Genomic DNA, 18,972 nt, shown 5'->3' with positions numbered 1-18,972 from the left:
TGTTGTTTCCCCAATATGCAGCCTTCACATAGGCTGTCCGGTTTCTCTATCAATGGTAATCCTCTTACCATTCCTTTCCTACTCAACAAGTTTAGACCTCCAAAATTGAGATGTCCAAATCTCAAGTGCCACAACCAATTTTCATCCTTTGGCACGCTTTGGAAAGCCTCTTGGGTGACTGCTGCAATTACATTCTTGTTTTTCAAATCTGCCCTGATCCTGAGAGGGAACATCCTGTTCCTTGTCATTTTTACTTCAGCAATGCATTGTTTGCTGGGTGTTATATCCATGATGGTGCATACATCATTTTTAAAGAAAACATTGTACCCCTTATGGACAAGCTGTCCAATACTCAAGAGGTTACATCTCATTCCGGGGACATAGTAGACATCTGCTATGGTTTTCTTCTCTCCTGGCTTTGTGAATATTTTTACCTCTCCTTTTCCCATAACAGAGATATTACTATCAGTTCCTAGTGTAATTTCTGATTTCACATTTTTATCTAGGGCATAAAAGTAGGCTATGTTTCCTGTCATATGGTTGCTGCAACCTGAGTCTAAAAACCATATGTCCTCACTGTTTGTTTCAGCCATGTTACATGCTAACAACACATTGTTTTGACTGTTGTTTTCTCTAGTGACATTTGCATTTTCTCTATTGTTCATATCATGCTGCTTCTTCCTACATTCACTAGCATAATGCCCATATTTTTTACAATAATAGCATTGGACATTGGATTTTTCATACCTTTGTCCTTGAGCATGATGTTGTCCTCCTTGTTGGCTGCTGCCTTGGCCTTGGTTCTGATTTGGATTGCTTCCTCTTCCTTGTGTATTTGCTGGGCTGTTCCTTCCACCTCTGTTCTGGCTTCTGCCTCTTCCTGTCTTGTTTCTTCTGCCTTGACCTCTTCCTCTTCCAAAGGACATTTGGGTCTTGAAGGCTTGCTCTAGAGATGAGTTTTCATTCCTACTCAACCTCTGCTCATGTGTTATCAGTGATGCATGAAGCTTATCAACTGAAAATTTTGAGAGATCCTTTGTCTCTTCAATGGTGGTGACAATTGCATCAAACTTTGAGGGTAAGACCCTCAATATTTTCTCCACAATCCTCCTATATTCAAGGGTTTCTCCATGAGTCCTTATCTGTGTGACCAAACCAATTACATGTGTGAAGAATGAGTCAATGTTGTCTGACTCCTTCATGTTCAGATTCTCAAAATCCTTCCTTAGCAATTGTAGTTTTGTTGTCTTCACCCTCTCCATGCCTTGATAGGCTGTCTTGAGGGTTTTCCATGCTTCATTGGATGTCTTAGTTGCTGCTAACCTTGGAAACACGCTTCCATGCACTGCTTGATACAAGAAGAAAAGGGCTTTTGAATCCTTCTTCTTACAGCTCTTCAGCAGATCCTTCTCTCCTTGAGTTAATGCATTAAACTCATTTTCATCTGCTGGTTGTTCAAAACCTTCCTCAACTATTTCCCATAAGTCTTGGGAAGCAAACAAGGCTTTCATTGTTATTGCCCAATAGTCATAGTTTTTACCATCAAATAATGGGAGCTGCATACCCATGCTATTACTGGTGCTTGTGCCAGCCATTCTTGCAGCCTCAACTATGCTTCAATTTCTTGACTGTGTATTTTAAAACAACTGACTGCTTCTTCAGCAACACATAAAAAAAAACTTTTGAAATACCTGAATCCTTTGCCTAAGACTTTACTTTGCTGGAGAAGATCTACTGCTGCAACAAAAGACTCCTCCCTTCAACTTCTTGAACACCTTCAAAGAGCCTAAGCCTGCTTTGATACCACTGTTGGGGATTTTTCTGGGAAAATCCCAAAAACACATAAAAACTAAAACTCAACACACAGAGACAGTGCTCTGTTTCCTTTACTCCAGGATCTTTTTGCACAGGGAAGCTTAAAAAAATTTACTGAGGAACAGAGTATTTCACCACCATAAAAACATTTCTATTCATTAAAATATATGCCTGATACATATTCATCCTCTTTTCTGAGAGGGATTTACCAAAAACAACATTCAACCAAAACTCTATTTTCACCTGAGAATTTACTGAGCTGGGTTTACTGCTGTAAAACCCTTTTTACATTACTGTTGTAAAACAAATTTACATATGAAGCTCAAAACATTATATGTCTTCTTCATTTCCGCACTGCTGTTCATTTCCTCTTGCAAAAATCATCAGAGTTCAACTCCTCTGAAAATACATGCGCTCCCACGTTTTCGTTTATGCACTGTTATGCAAAAATATACATTACACACACGAGCCCATTTTTTTTGTTACATATAAAATAAACCCAAAACAATTACATAATATACGAGCCCCATTTCTTGGATATTACATTGTGTAAAATAATTTTAACACACTAACCAGACCATGCCTTTCTTTAAATGCACCATACCTTCAACATATAAAAAAAAATTAAAATTTAAAACTTTCATCTACTTTCTACGGGCATATTAATTATATTATTTTATGGCGATCAACCAAGATTGAAATTCACTCCACGCAACATTTACTGCAGGCTCATATGCATCTTCGGACAATCGACGGTGGAGAGCGATGGAAACAATCGAACGGTGGAGGAGAATATCGGGAGGCCGTTTGCTGCAGAGCATTAGCCTCCGAAATTTTGCGTAGGCTGGCGTATGGGGAGAGCCACGCGTCAACTCGAAATTTTATCGGGCCCTTGTGTACGGAAACCACTCCATACCAAAGAGCGGTCTGATATGCCTCAAACGGGTTTGTGGTTTTGCTGCAGTGGTTTTTGGGAGCGCAGTTGAAATTAGATTTCAACATTTTTTTGGTTCCGCAGCACGGCATAATGCGGGGAAAGTACTTCTACCATGATTCTGAATTGCATACGTCAGCGATCAGAAATTGAACAACAATTAAACTGGAATTTGGATATGTTACAGCAGCACAGTCTCCACAATGCCTAGTGACAGTTAAGTCAATTTTGATGGGCACATTGTGGTCAGAAAAAAATAAAGCGGACCAAATCGATTCCCTTAGGTAGAAAGAAAAGAAGAAATATAAAGCGGACCAATTCTAGTCCCTGAGATAGAAAGAAAAGAAGAAATAGGAACACGTTTTAAATCGCTTTTAGCACTATAAAATCCCCGCTCTTCTCCTTGCCATGAAACACGCTTCGATAACCTGTAGGCTGCAACAAAGGTTCGGCTTCAAAATTTTCGCAATGGCTTTTAAATCATTGGTAATGACTAAACCACACTATGCTTCTGTAGGTTGCAAACAATATGATTTCAGTTCTGCGTGTGTGAAAAAATGATAAGACGCTTTTAACAAAGAAATTATCTGCAGTCAGTCTGTGTGTGCGAAAAAATGATAAGACGCTTTTAACAAAGAAATTATCTGCAGACTACATTCACTTCAGCTGTTGCTTTTATGGCCCTGTTAATGGTGGATTCAAGTTGGGCTACTCATAGAAAGGTGCTGCTGAGCAAAAGTGATTCCAGCGCTTCACCGATCTTGAATGTCATGGACTACGGCGCACATGGCAACGGTCTAAACGATGATCGGACGGTGAATACCTTTTATTCAACTATTATATATGTTCAATATTCTTTTGATACTCCTGCAAAGTTTGATGCGTTGAGCATACCTTGCCCTTGCCCTTGCCCTTCGACTCACTGTAGTATTTTTATAGTGGGAATAGGTTTTTCTTTCTTCTAACTGTCCAGAAAACATACTTGTTCCTTGATATATTTTATTACTTTGTAATCTAATTAAATTTTTTACAACCAATTTAGAAAATATATGTGTTCCTTCATATACCTTTCACTCTAACTGAAATTTGGGAAAATAGATTATATATACTTTGTAATCTAATTAAGATGTTTACAACCAATTAAATCTTATTGATGAGAATATGTTTTCTTCCCCCAACCAGAAAATGTGACTAATTAAATTATTAATATCGTTATCATTATTTCTTCTTTTGTGGTTATTAACTCTGTGTTTATTGTTATTTTCTTGTTATTTTAGGCATTCCAAGAAGCATGGCAAGCAGCGTGCACGACACCTTCCGATGCAGTGTTCCAAGTATCGTCGGGAAAGAAATTTCTAGTTACGCCAGTGACATTTCTTGGTCCTTGCAAGTCTCATATTTCAGTAGAGGTAAGAAAGTTGGATGTCGGGTTCTCTACCTGTGTTGACAATAGACGCAAAGTATGCTGACATAGATTACTTGCAGATTACAGGAACAATAGTTGCACCCAATCAACAATCTGCATGGAATAGCAATGAACATGGTATGTGGCTCCGATTTTCTGGTATATCTGGGTTGACCATAGAAGGTGGTGGTGTCATTGATGGTCAAGGCTAGGCTTGGTGGTCGAAGTCCTGCAAAGTGCACGAACAACACGTAAGCATTTCTATTTCACCTGGTCTTTTTGTCACCATTGTGTCGCATTCTCTAATATTCCATCATCTCTCCTCCATTGAATATCCACGTACGACTCCACCCACTAGCACCATCCGCACTCATCTCTCCAACTCTTAACATTTAACATTAAACATCAATACAACATGTGTAAACCATCTGCTTCAATTTATATTAATCATCAGAAATGTTCATGTGTGCAGGGTTGCCTCGATGCGGCTCCGACGGTTTGTTTCCAACCTAATCACCTTGTTTACTTGCTTGAAGAGAGACACGATGTTATAAATAGTTTATTTTTTTATTTATTTTTTCTGTAAATTTTAATTGGAGGCGACTATTCTCATGTAATGGGTTTGGATTATGCGTTGGTCTTACAGGCAATGTCTATCACTGGATGCTCGAATGTTTTGATTAGAAATTTGCAATTTGTCAATAGCCAACAGATGCATCTCGCAGTGGTGGACTCTTCAAAGATCCAACTAAGCGGGTTGCAGATACAAGCTCCCAAGTATAGCCCAAACACTGATGGTATTCATATACAAAGAGTTCAGAATGCCCAAATCGACAACTGTGTCATCGAGACAGGTTGGAAACTATTAGTTTCGTTGCTTTGCATTAATTTGTTCATTCGCATAAACCCATTTATCATAGATCCAATAGCTTAATAATAATTTAGTATATATCCATCTAGCTTAGACCTATCTTAACGTTCCTATAACTGCAAACTTTAATTTTACCTATCTAAACTTCAAATTGACAAACATGCTAATTATGATTGTAAATATTGTATACCAGGGGATGATTGCATTTCCATTTCGTCGGGCTCATCTAAAATTAATGTTAAAAATATAAATTATGGCCCAGGCCATGGCATTAGGTGAGATATGTATTTTTGCTCTTATCATGCAGAAAATACAATACAGTCAGATGAGACATTAAGAATGCAATTTTAATTGTACTTCTTATTTTCTGCAGTATTGGAAGCCTGGGAGAAAATGGAGAAGCAGCCAAAATTGATGACATTCTTGTCCAAAACATCACTTTTAGCGGAACATCCAACGCAGCTAGAATCAAGACTTGGCAGGTTGGTTTAGCATGTGTATGACTCTTTTAACTATTTCTATTGATTTTAAAATTTTCTCTTGAAATTTTCACTATGCAACAACAATCCATTACAATTTGTAATTGATATTAATCTTCATTATCTACCATGATTATAACATAATTCATGATTTTTCTAAATATACAGGGTGGTTCTGGCTATGCACGGAATATCACATTTGAGGACATAGTTGTTGGTAATGTCAAGAATCCGATTATCATTGATCAGTATTATTGTGATTCGTCTTCGCCATGCAAAATTCAGGTGATCAACTAACTTTTGTGCACAATTCCATGTTGTTTTCATAACATACCCAAGGGAAAAACATATACAACACACATCTTAATTAATTGGGCATCATAGTACTTTTGTCTCTTTTAAGATTGCGTTTTGTTCCAGCTGTATCTTAATTAATTGGGCATCATAGTACTTTTGTCTCTTTTAAGATTGCGTTTTGTTCCAGCTGTTCTTGAAATATCAGTTTGAAGTCTGTGGGTATATAGTTCCCATATATGTCGTCAATTCTGAAATACTGGTGTATGTGCATATAATAAGCACAAAAGTACAATTTCTTTCCCTTTAGTATCTATTCGCTTGAAATAGGAAATTAATTATTTTTAGCATCATTAGTTACAACTACTCCAATTATAAACAAATTTTGGATATTGGTTTTGAAGTTTGGAATCAGTAATCATGTCTCTGATATAATTTTTCGCCATGTTAAATGCATAGAAATGACAAATAGTATATAACACAATAATTTTCATACATATCGGTTATCGCAATATCTTTTGGACATATTGGTTTTGAAGTTTGAAATCAGCAATAATATTTGTGATGATGTTGTGTGCAGTCATCTGCAGTACAAATAAAGGATATCACTTTTAAAAACATCCACGGAACGTCATCGATGAATGTGGCTGTGAATTTTTCGTGCAGCGAAACAGTTCCGTGCACAGGAATTACTTTGGAAAATGTTCACATAAGTTCAACGGCTGCAAACACAACAAATTCAATATGTACCAATGCGTTGGGAGTGGCTTTGGGGACTACTTCGCCACCCAGCTGCCTTAAAGACTAGTGCGGTCCTTCTATTTGTTCAAAAGCTTCACAATAAAGCATGGCCAAATTCATATATATTGTTATGGCCAAAGTTAACAAGATTCATTTATATTATTATTGCTAAAATTAAGAAGATTCATTTATATTGTTTTCTTGAATAATTTGAGTTCAATTTGGTTCTTTGCGTCTGCTTACTTTCTATTATATTAGACTAAGATATTGTATTATATGCCTATATATACTTTGATGGTTGATTCATCTTGCTACCACTACAACCTCCACGTGGATCATTGTCATCTTAACTCGTACAATTCCATGACTTCATATCCCAAATATTTGGATATGGAATCTTCTATTAACATTTACTTTATGTTTTCACAAAATTGCTAAGTGAACTTCCTAAAAAAAACTCATATTTAAAAATACAATAATTTAAAAGATTTATAATTAGAAATAAAGTGTGTAATTTTGACCGAAAAACAATATTTTCCTCAATTTGAAATAATTCGTTTGTCTTGAATAACATCTTATGTATATTCATATTTGAAACTAGTTCTTGGTGTTTATCTTGTAGGAAAACGCTTAAGCATAAATTGAATTCTTATTGGTGTAGAGTAAGTGGCTATGTTAGTTATAATTATTTTTCTTTATCCGTTACTAATACATCCAGTTAGTTCGATAAATTGTATGCCTCTTACTTCAATATTAAATGTTTTTATACTCTAAATTAAGAATTGTATATATGAATGTCAAATTTACAATTAGTTTACATCTTATACTTATCTTTTACAATACTTCGTATTCAAAATTACCACTTGTACTTAGAATTCACTCCTCCTCAATATATAATAGATTGAGCATTAAAATACATTTAGATTCATACATGTTTAAAATGAATAGTAATAATTTTGAATTAAATGATATATAATTCAAATATATATTTTGGAAATTCATTATGTTATCTTAAATGTTAAAAGAATATTAAATCATAAATAGAGAGAAAAAAATGACAAAGCATTCAAATCGTGGTTTCAGGTAAAATGCATTCCATAGTCATATACTTATTATAATGATAAAACCATTAAAATATACATAATGTATTTAGTAATATTAAATATATAATTTTAAAAAATAATAATTTGATGAATATAATTGTATAATTGTATAATCATCATTATTATTGAGAATTTGGGGAAAAACGAAGTGGATTATATTAAAAATACATATTCTATATTTTTGTTATGAGAAAAAAACAAATTGTAATAACTTACATCATAAAATTGATTTAAAAAATATTTTTTTTTGATTTAATATTTATGAATATTTTAATAAATAAACGAACAAATATCAAACTCAAGTATAATCACTTTAATAAATAAAAGGACAAATATCAAACCCAAAATTATAATCAATAAAAAATTATTATAAAAGATAATTACAAAGACGAATAAGAATTTAATGATAATAACTTTATTTTTTTTATAAAAGGTGTATTTTAGGTTTTAAAATGATTATAATAAATCAATAAAAATTGGTTTATTCTCAAGAGTTAGCTCAAGTGGTGTAGACATAGACACGAGGTTCTTGTTGTTGTTGGTTCTGGGTTTGACTCTTTAATTACCTTGTGTCCCGCAAACATGACTTGCCATTCAACTTAACATTCACGATGAAGTGCTCCCAGTTTCCCCTACTTTCATTCCAGGTAAAACAAAAAAAGAAAGAATTTAATAAATTTTGATAATAAATTTATTTGAAAAAATGAAAATGCCTAATAATAGAGAAAATAATGCAATACTTCAATATCTAAAATAGCTAAATTTTGATAATACGTTTTTAGTTTGTAAGTTAATAATCAAATTATAGAGAGAGATAATATGTTTTTAGTTTGTGAGTTAATAATCAAATTATAGAGAGAGAGAGAGAGAGAGCACACTTATGTGACTCCTAAGATGACTAGCATGCCTAATCTACTCATCGTGGGGCACACTAGACCTATCGTTACCCACACCAGACCTATCCTTACCCACACCAGCCCTAAGCATGAATGGATTCCTCAACCACACCAGTCGAGAGAGTATCAAACTTATAACCTTTACAACATCAAGTACCATGAAAAACACTACACCCTATGGGTTTAGTTAAAATTTATATTATATAAAACATCTAGTTACTTTAAATATATGAATATAATATTTTCAAAATATTTAGAATTATAATTAAAAATAGCTACTCTTAACAATTAAAAAAAAAACTTTTGAAAATTAATTAAAAATTATTATTTTATGAGAATGAAAGTATCTAGAGTTACTAATCATGATAAATATCAAATTATGTTAAATATGCAAATGAAATAATAAAAGTAAATAATGACAGATGAATAAAAAAAGCTTGAAAATAAATTAAAAATTAAATAAATAATCATAAGGATGATTTTATATATGAATAGTAAAATCGTTGGGTAATCCGCCTTCATCGCTGGGTAATCCGCGAGAGGATGTGCGGTCTGATTTGGTTTGTGGCCGTCAAATCCAGAGAGGAAAGATCAACGACCACCTTTTGGCGTGCAAGTTGGTGGGCCCGAAAGGATAAAAACACTAATGGTTTACCACCATCATCAGGTGCCATCCAAACCAAAGACTTTTTTAATGAAAAGCCAGCGATTCCACTCAGGAAGCAACATGTGGTGGAGGACCAGAAAAGATAACCACCTTCATCGCGCAGTATTTAGCGGGCTTTGAAGTCGTGCGATATGGACACCAGCCCTTGGATTAGAAGGAAAAGATCAACGGTCAGTGTTGATCGTGCAACTTAAGGGTTTTTCTGCGGGCTTCGCCTCCGCGCGGGTTGAATTTTGACCACCGGATTGTTAGAAGACAGATCAACAGACTTTGGATCCACTTGCCCACCTTTGGCTCCAGGGCAGTCTAGGCCTTGTTTCTGTTTGATTTTTGGAGGGTTTTATGGGTACTTTGGGTATTTTCACTCTCCCTTTGTGGCAGTTTGTGCCTCTGTGCGTCTGTTGTAACCTGTGTAAAATATTTTTTACCTAAGTTAATAGAAGGACCATCTCTTGCTTAAGAAAAAAAAAGAATAGTAAAATTATTAATAATTTACTAAATTGTTTATATATAAAAATTTTGCACAATGAGGAGACAAGGTTAAGCGCTTAAATATTTATTTTAACTATTAAAGAAGATAATATGAACAAATCACAAAATAATTTGATGGATACAAAATGAAATTGTAAACATTCTTATTGATATTGATAACTATTAAAATTATATTGATATTAATAAATAAATTACAAGTTGTAAAATAAAAAATTAGATGAGCTCTTACAAAACAATTAATTGATGATATTAATAATTTAATTGATAATATAAAAAATTTAGGATTGAAATAAACACTATCCAAATATATATAATTGAAACTTTTGTAGCATATCTCTAAAATTCACTCAAATAACATTTAATATTTAAACCTCCTTTTTTTAATTTACATCACCCTTGTGAGCTGCTATCAGCTTAGCTATTACATCATTAACACACGAAAGAATCATTTGCAATCACCATTTCACGCCTACTCTTATATTCTAAGACATTGTTTACAATTTTCTTCTCACATAGATTATTTATTCCTATATTGTGAGACATTGTTTACAATTTTCTTCTCAAATAGATTACTTGTTCCTAATATATATATATATATATATATATATATATATATATATATATATATATATATATATATATGATAAACTCAATCGAAATATATGACAATGATTTTTGAGCATATTGGTTTGTATGTTTGGAATTAATAATAATGTTTGTGATGGCGTTGCGTGCAACCATTTGCAATACAAATACATGATGTCACTTATAGAAGCATCCATTTGAAAAATGTGACTCTGAATTTTATGATTTTAGAGTACAAATGCAATACAAATACATTATGTCACTTATAAAAGCATCCATTTGAAAAATGTAGCCATGAATTTTATGATTTTATAGTACAAATACAGGTTGTCGCGTATAATTTTGTTTATCTGTTTACAGTACAAATACAAGATGTCACTTATAAAAGAATCGACATAATGGCATAGACCAATGTGGTGGTGAATTTTATGTGCAACTAAATAATTATGTGCACAAGAATTACTTTCACAAATGTTTAAATAATGTCAACGACCCTAAATAAGGCTAAATCAATATATGAGTTGGGAATGGATTGGGAACTACGTCGCCACCCAGCTACCCTAAAAACTAGTGAGGTCCTTTTTATTTCTTCTAAAGCATATATTTAATGGGAAAATTCATTTATTTTGTTATGACCAAATTTAATCAAATTCAGATTAAATTTCTATATTATTATGGTAAATTTTAACAAGATTGTTTTATATATATTTTTTTAGTTTAATGGTTGTTTAATTTGGTTCTTTGTGTTTAGTTACTTTATATATATATATATATATATATATATATATATATATATATATATATATATATATATATATATATATATATATATATATATATATATATATATATATATATATAATGGTTGATTTGCTACACCTATAATCTCTAAGTTGATCTTTGCCACCTTAACTCAGTACAATTCCATGGGTTAATATCTCGGATATTTAAACATAAAATCTTGGATTAACATTTACTTTATATATTCACATAACTTCCAAACAAAAACTTGTATTTAAAAATATTGAAACACTTACAAATATAAATTATTATTATATTTAACAAAAGTCTCATATTTTGTATTGTTTGATATAAAAATCTAAAATATATATATATTTAAGATTATTAATAATTTAAAATATTTATAAATAAATACAGCGTACAATTGGAAAATTATTTTCCTTAATTTGTTTTTGTATGTTTGGGTGGTGCCTTTCTATTACTTCAAACTATAATAGGTATTACAAAATAAGCATCCATGTCAAGATGGCCTCAACCTGCCCATTAGGAAACCAGATATCTTCACTCTCTCGTTGTATTATAACCAGTCCAAAAATGGAAATTCCTAAGCTTTTCCAGCAGATAATTGTCTTTATATTCTCTAATATCGACCAACCTACACAATAACGCCAAAAAATCCTTCCTCTGCATCTAAGAGGCATTAATCATCTGAAGGTTCAACTGGATATGGATATTTGGCACCAAATCTTGGTTGTTGACTTACATGCATGCACGAAATATGTCTTTCAATGCATGCCACACTTGCATTCTGTCGCTGGATTTGAAACTCAATTAGTTGGACTTCCCTATGAATTTCATGCATATCTTCTAAGGGCTCTAGGATACCTGTAAGTGGCAACATTAATGCCTTAGCCAACAAAGTCTTCATCATCTAATGGATATGAAGATTTTTCATTAACAAGGTTCGTCTACCATGCGTCTCACATGGGTATGGTAAAATATCACCAAAGTCAGCCACAATCTCTTGGTCGTTTGGATCCATCTCAACTCTAATTTCCTCCCTCCATTCACTAATTATATTTCTGGCCCGTGAAGGAGCTCCTATTCTGTATGTGTTAGCTGCTACATTACCCAAATGATCAATACTACCACACCAATGACCCTTTGTGGGGTTGTTCAAAGTGTGTCCTTTACCACGCCCCCTGCTTGAGCTCGACCCATGGTTTCAGAGTGATGAGGGACGTTCCATCATTGCACAAACATCCCTTATGAAAACCTTCCTAAGTTTTCATACAATAAAATTCCTAAAACCCTTGGCCCACGGTTGTATGATCACATAGGGAGGATCCAGTGGAGAGAGAGGGCGATATGGGGCTTGTTGTACCAAGGGTGGAACTTTCCTACGAGATCTAACAAAGAACAATGACCAGATAACATTTCAATAAATTTGACCCATAATTTCCTCTAATGATGTTGCACAATTATGATCTTAGCAAAACCATTCCATCTTCGATGGGGCTTATCCCAAGACAACATATGAAGCTTATCTTGTAGAGTGTGATCATGGAACTTTACCTCTTCACTAAATCGAGGGCTGAGAGACCCCATGCGTAAATGAAGACTCAGCCACCTTCCTCCCCGAATGTAACCTATCACCCATTTGGGTTGACTTCCCATTGACCTTAAATTCTTCAGAACCGAAGTGACCCATTCCAAAGATATTTGAATGCTCTTGGCATCACCTAAACGACTCCCCATGCACCATAAAACCCCCATGCACAAGCCTAAATCTACTAACAAAGGAGCATAAACAAAGTAGTCCCGTGGATGCAAGGATTACTAGAATACAAAATTCCAAACAAATAGGCACATAAATAGAATATTCCCAAACCAAAATAGAGAGAACAATACAAACAAACCAAAGTGATTTGACGTTGATACACATCACAGAAGACATAATAGAATGATATGGGCCCACTGGAACATATACACGAGAGTCAAAGAAGTGTGGTGAGGTTTCTCGAACACTATCCTTTTAAACCTCCCTTTACACTCCGCACACAATGGCCATTTCCCTCAACCGAAACTCCTGATTACCTGCAAAGTTTCCAGCTTTTTCATCTCGAAATTTTGATAAATATTATACCAACTATGTAACTAGCCTTATTCATTGTCCTATGCCACCATCTCTCCTCATTGATATGCCCAAGCTTCCCTTGCATGAGTTTACATGTGAGGGGCTAGCCAGGCCAACTCCTATTGTTTATGACCATCATTAACATGATTATTGCGACCTAGATCCCATAGTGGGTTCTTGATTAACTCGCACCTTGATCAAGGATTCCTCAATTTGATATAATATGTTTTGTATTGAATAAGTTATTATGTATCTTCATATTTGAAATTTGGTACTATTACTTGAATGTGTCCATGTCCAAATGGTCTCAACCTACCCATTGGGAAACCAAGTATGTTGACCATTTGGTTGCATTATAACAAGTCCAAAAACAAAAATGTCTAAGTTTTTCCAGCAGCGCTAAATAAATGTATTTGCCTTTATATCCTATAATATCAACTAGCCTACACAATAATGCCATAAAAACCTTCCTATGCATCTAGGAGGTTTTAATCATCTGAATATTCAATCAGAGTTGGATATATTGCATTAGATCCACGTTGCTCTGTCGAAGGCATGCATTGCATATGTTTTTTAATGTGTGCTGGATGTGCATTCTGCTGCTGGATTTCACAATGAATCAGTTGAACTACCCTCTAAATTGGTTGAATATCTTCTGAGGGCCCTAGGATACGTATAAGTGGCAACATTAATGCCTTAGCCAAAAAATTCTTCATCATCCAATAGATATGAAAAGTTTGCATTAACAAGGTTCATTTACCACACATGTGGCTTGTTTCTGTTAAACGATCACCAAAACAAGCTAGAATCTCCTCCTCTTTGAGATCCATCTCAGCTCAATTTTCCTCTTACCATTCACTAATTACGTTTCTATCCCGTAAAGGAGTGCCAATTATGTATGGGTTACCTGCTACATTACGAAAAACGATCAATACTACCATGCACCAGGCGTTGGTGGACCTGTTCTAATCACTTCCTTGACCACGCCCCTAACTTGGGGTTAAGCCATGACTTTGGAGGGATAACAAGTGTATCGTCGTTGCAGAAAGGCCCATTATAAAAACCTTCCTAAGTTTCCTTGTAATAAAAGACCTAGAGTCCTTGGCCCATGGGCGTTGATCACATAAGCGGGCTCTGATGGAGCCAGAGATATGAGGCTTGGTGTCCCGAGGGTGGAGCTTTCCTGTAAGAACTAATAGACAAATGAATAGATAACATTTCAATAAATCTGACCCATAATTTCCTCTCAGGATGTTGCACAAGGATGATCTCTGCCAAACTGGTCCATCTTTGATGGGGCTTATCCCAGGACCACATGTGAGGCTTATCTTGCAGAGTGTGAGCCTGGACCTTGACCTCTTCATTACATCAAGGGCTGAGAGACCCCATTCATAAAGGAAGAGTCAACCACCTTCTTCCCTGACTGTAACCTATCACTCGGTTGGACCAAGTTCCCATTGACCTTAAATTATTTAGACTCGAAGCTACCCTTTACAGAGATATTTGACGATTGTTGGCATAATCCAAAGGACTCCACATGTACTAGAAACCCCCCGTGCCCAAGCCTCAAGCTACTAACAAAGGAGCATAAACGAAGAAGACTCGAACCTCCCTACTCACATTTGGGATTTAAATTCAGGAATGGACACGAGGGATTCCATGAATCAAAAGATCTGCAGATTGAAGGGTTACAAGAAAACATAATGCCCAACAAATAGCCGTGTAACTGGAATATTTAGATAAAAAGACAAACATAAGAAAGTTCTTTTACATTGATACATATCACTAAAGATATAATAGAAAGAGATGGGTTGACTAAAATGTACCCACGAGAGAGAAGGAAATGTTCTAGGGTCACTCGAACACTAGCCTAGTAAACTACCCATGGCACTCCCCATGTAATGCCTGCTGCCCTCAACCTTGGATCCTTCTTACCTGCTAAGAGTTTCTAGCTCTTTCATGCTGAAATTTTTAAAAATATTATACCAATTGTGCAACTGATCTCGTTCGTCGTCATATGCCACCACCTATGCTCATTAATATTCCCAAGATTTCCATGCATGAGTTTACATTTGTAGGGTTATCCACACCACCACCCGTCATTTATTACCATCATTAACATGATTACTGGGGGCTAAATCCCACAATGCTTTCTTACTCAACTCACACCCCGATTAGGGATTCCTCAATTTGAAATAATTTATTTTCTATTGAGTAAAATATTATGTATCTTCATATTTGAAAATGGATTCTAGTACTCGAACGCCTATTAGTATAGAATGAGTGGTTACGTTAATTATATTTATTTTTCCGTGTCCATTACTAATACATCTAATTAATTTGATATATGTATGTTTCCTACTCCCATATTAAATGTTTTTGTATTCAAAACTAAAAATTGTAGTTATAAATTCCAAATTCAGTGTTAGTTTATATCATATGCTAATAGTTTACAATGTTTTTTTGATTCTTTTATATTCAAAATTACTACTTGTATACATAATAGTTTGAGCATTAAAATAAATTTCTATTTATTTTAAATTCATATAGACTTAAAATCAATAATAATAATTTTGAATTAAATGATATATATTATAAATATATATTGTTGGAATTTATTTTGTTATCATGTTACATAAAAAGTCCTTTTGAAAAATCTTAAATCATATAAGAGAGAAAAAAATGAAAAATCATACAAAACATAGTTCGAAGTGAAAAGGTTTTGATAATGATATGCGTATTATAATGATAAAAACATTATGTATATTTAGTAAAATTATGTATAGTTATAAAAAGTAATAATTTGATAAGTATAAATATATAACCATAATAATATAATGATTAGAGATCATTTATGTATAATTAGTAAATTATGTCTATAATTTATTTATTTTTTGTTTAAGGTTGGTAGTTATTTTCTTTTTCATTAATTTTAAGAAAATGGGCAGGATACATCCATCTTCAGAATGGTTAGGTGGCCTCAACCTTCCCTGAGGGAAACCATATCTGTTGGCCACCTAACAACATGATAATCCATCTAAAAACAACATAGAACCAGTCTACCTATCCAAGATATCAATGTCTGATTTTCTTTGAACTTCCTAGCATCTGGATAACTATAAACATACTGGAAATACTAGACATAAAAAAACTGTTGCATATACTATAAACTAAAACATAGGGAAACCATCAGACTATTCATCTTCTGCAGAATCAACTAGGGCCAGATCTTTAGCAATCGATTTGGGGGGTTCAAATTGCGGTATGCAAGGGACGTGCCTCTCATTGCGACTGAGGCGACCACTTTGCTACTGTAGCTGAAATTTTAACTACTGAAAATATTGACTATAATCCATGACTGCCACGACCTACTTGACCGATCCTAAGGGTATATGTTCCAATTCTTTCCTCGAGAGGCTTTTCATCATCCAATACAAGTGTAGTGTCTACTTGTATTGGGAGGTGCGACCCAGGGAGTGGCCTGGGTCTAGAACCAAATCTTTCCATTCTTCTAAATTTGGACCGAGAATACCTGCTTTCTCATCAAGCACATCGTCCCATTTAGCTATAAGTTGGCATACTGGGGTCAAGCCTGCATGGTATGCCCTCACTGCGTCCTCAATTATCCTGGAGGTGGGCTTCCGTCCACAGGGTTTACCAGAGGAGGAGACTAAATTAAAAGGTTGTGATTTAACCCATTTCCCACGACCATTGTAGCCACAATTGGCTCTGCTATTTCGAGCTGCTGCACGAGCCATGCGGTTTACTTGAAAATACCAACTATCAACCTACAAACACTTAACTGAAAGACAAATGAGAAACCCCGAGTGGCCAGGGAATGCCCTCTACTGGAGCACCTGTCATGATAAACATTGTTAAGAGGCACATCTTAAACAAAACCTAGAACCGCCATCGGTTACCTGTCAGGGCCCTAAGAGATAAGAACTTAGCATAGGCATAGGTCATACAATATCCAAATATTTTGAAGAAAGAGAGAGACCTTAAACCAATCACATGCATAGGCCTTAACAGATTTCGGCCAGAACCACAAAATCGCATATGCAACGTAGATTGGATATGCCACTAGAAGAACCAGGTGAGCCATGAACATCTCAAGAGCCTAACTATTAAATCTCAAACATATCAAGAGCCTAAATATTAAAACCTACATACGAATTATATATATGATTTTAAAAAATAATAATTTGATGAATATAAATGTATAATCATTATGATAGACAACAATTAAAGATAATTTATAATTGAAATTTTGTAAAAATTAAAGTTTCTTATTATATTTAAATAGAAATACAATACATTAAAAAAATATATTATACATTTTTATTTTGAGAAATGAAAATCAATTATTAATAATTAGCATCATAAAATTAATTTAAGATATTTTTTTTTTCTTCAACAAGGTATAATTACGTTAATAAATAAAAGAAGATTTTCCAAGCCCTAACTTATATGCTAAAAATAAAATTATTGTAAGAGATAATTTAAATATCAATAATAATTCAATAATATTAAATATAGATATTATATTTTTATAAAATGTACATTTTATTTTTGAAAAATATGATAATAAATACAAAATTTGTTTTATTCTCAAATGTTAGCTTAAGTGCTCAATAGTTACATATGGAATTTTTTGATATTGTTTTTAGTTGTTGTTGATCATAGGTTTTATTTTCTTTGATTATCTAGTGTCGACCCCTGTAATCACACTTCAAAATTTACCTAGATTTATATGGCTTAGTATCCATCAAATGCGGGGAAGTATTCCGAGGTTTCATTGGATTTTATTGTAAGTAAAACAATATTAATTTTAATGATGTTTAATATTAAATGATAATAAATACAAAATTTGTTTTATTCTCAAATGTTAGCTTAAGTGCTCAATAGTTACATATGGAATTTTTTGATATTGTTTTTAGTTGTTGTTGATCATAGGTTTTATTGTCTTTGATTATCTAGTGTCGACCCTTGTAATCACACTTCACAATTTACCTAGATTTATATGGTTTAGTATCCATCAAATGCGGGGAAGTATTATGAGGTTTCATTGGCTTTTATTGTAAGTAAAACAATATTAATTTTAATGATGTTTAATATTAAATTTATTTAAAATAATGAAAATTCATAAATAATATAGAAAATCATGCAATAATTTGATATTGAAAATAACTTAATTTTGTTGATATGTTTGTACATAAATGTTGTATGAAAATTCAATGGTGTCCTATGTTTATAGTTGTCTCAGCACTAATCATCAAGGAGCAAGACAGAAGAGAAAATAGTGTTGTGTTGATTATAAAAAATGAATTAACTAAATGAATGTTAAAAGGAAGGAATACCTAAGTAAATGATTTGAAACAAGAGTTCAATAAGTGTTTTGAGAGAAGTAAAATATAAACGACTTTGCATGGATTTGCTACCTAACCTACAGAACTAAGGGTTCACTTGTAGATGCAAGTCTTGAGAGTTCATCTAGTTATTGGAACTTATATTTATTATTGTAAACATCAATAGAGTGACTTCCTATCAAAATTAATACTTTTTTTTAATCAACCAAATATTTGTTCTATCTCATGCATTTCCTTTAAATCCTCATCCATAATCCTCTCTAATTTATGTCAATATTCATTGAATCACCTAATTTCATTACTTCACGGCATTCTGTAAGTATGTGGTGACCCATCTGTAGTTTGATTCACATGTAGTTCTTTTCTTCAACTGCCATTTTATTACTGGAATTAAATAGCATCTTCGTATATTTGATAATATATTTGCTTTCGAGGAAGAAACA

The 18,972-nt window shown here is 33.6% G+C and overlaps 1 pseudogene; it reads left to right on the top strand.

Annotated features, from left to right (window-relative positions):
- The first annotated feature begins 3,217 nt into the window (after positions 1-3,217).
- LOC149236425 (putative polygalacturonase At1g80170) lies at positions 3,218-6,606 on the top strand (annotated as a pseudogene).
- Positions 6,607-18,972: the final 12,366 nt, after the last annotated feature.

The sequence above is a fragment of the Pinus tabuliformis genome, chromosome 8, assembly GCF_031772625.1.
Source record: "Pinus tabuliformis cultivar Carrire ecotype Pingquan chromosome 8, CPIR1, whole genome shotgun sequence".
NCBI classification, from domain to species: Eukaryota; Viridiplantae; Streptophyta; class Pinopsida; order Pinales; family Pinaceae; genus Pinus; species Pinus tabuliformis.
The sequence above is the reverse complement of the archived record's forward strand: the minus strand, read 5'-3'. Positions and strand labels throughout refer to the sequence as shown.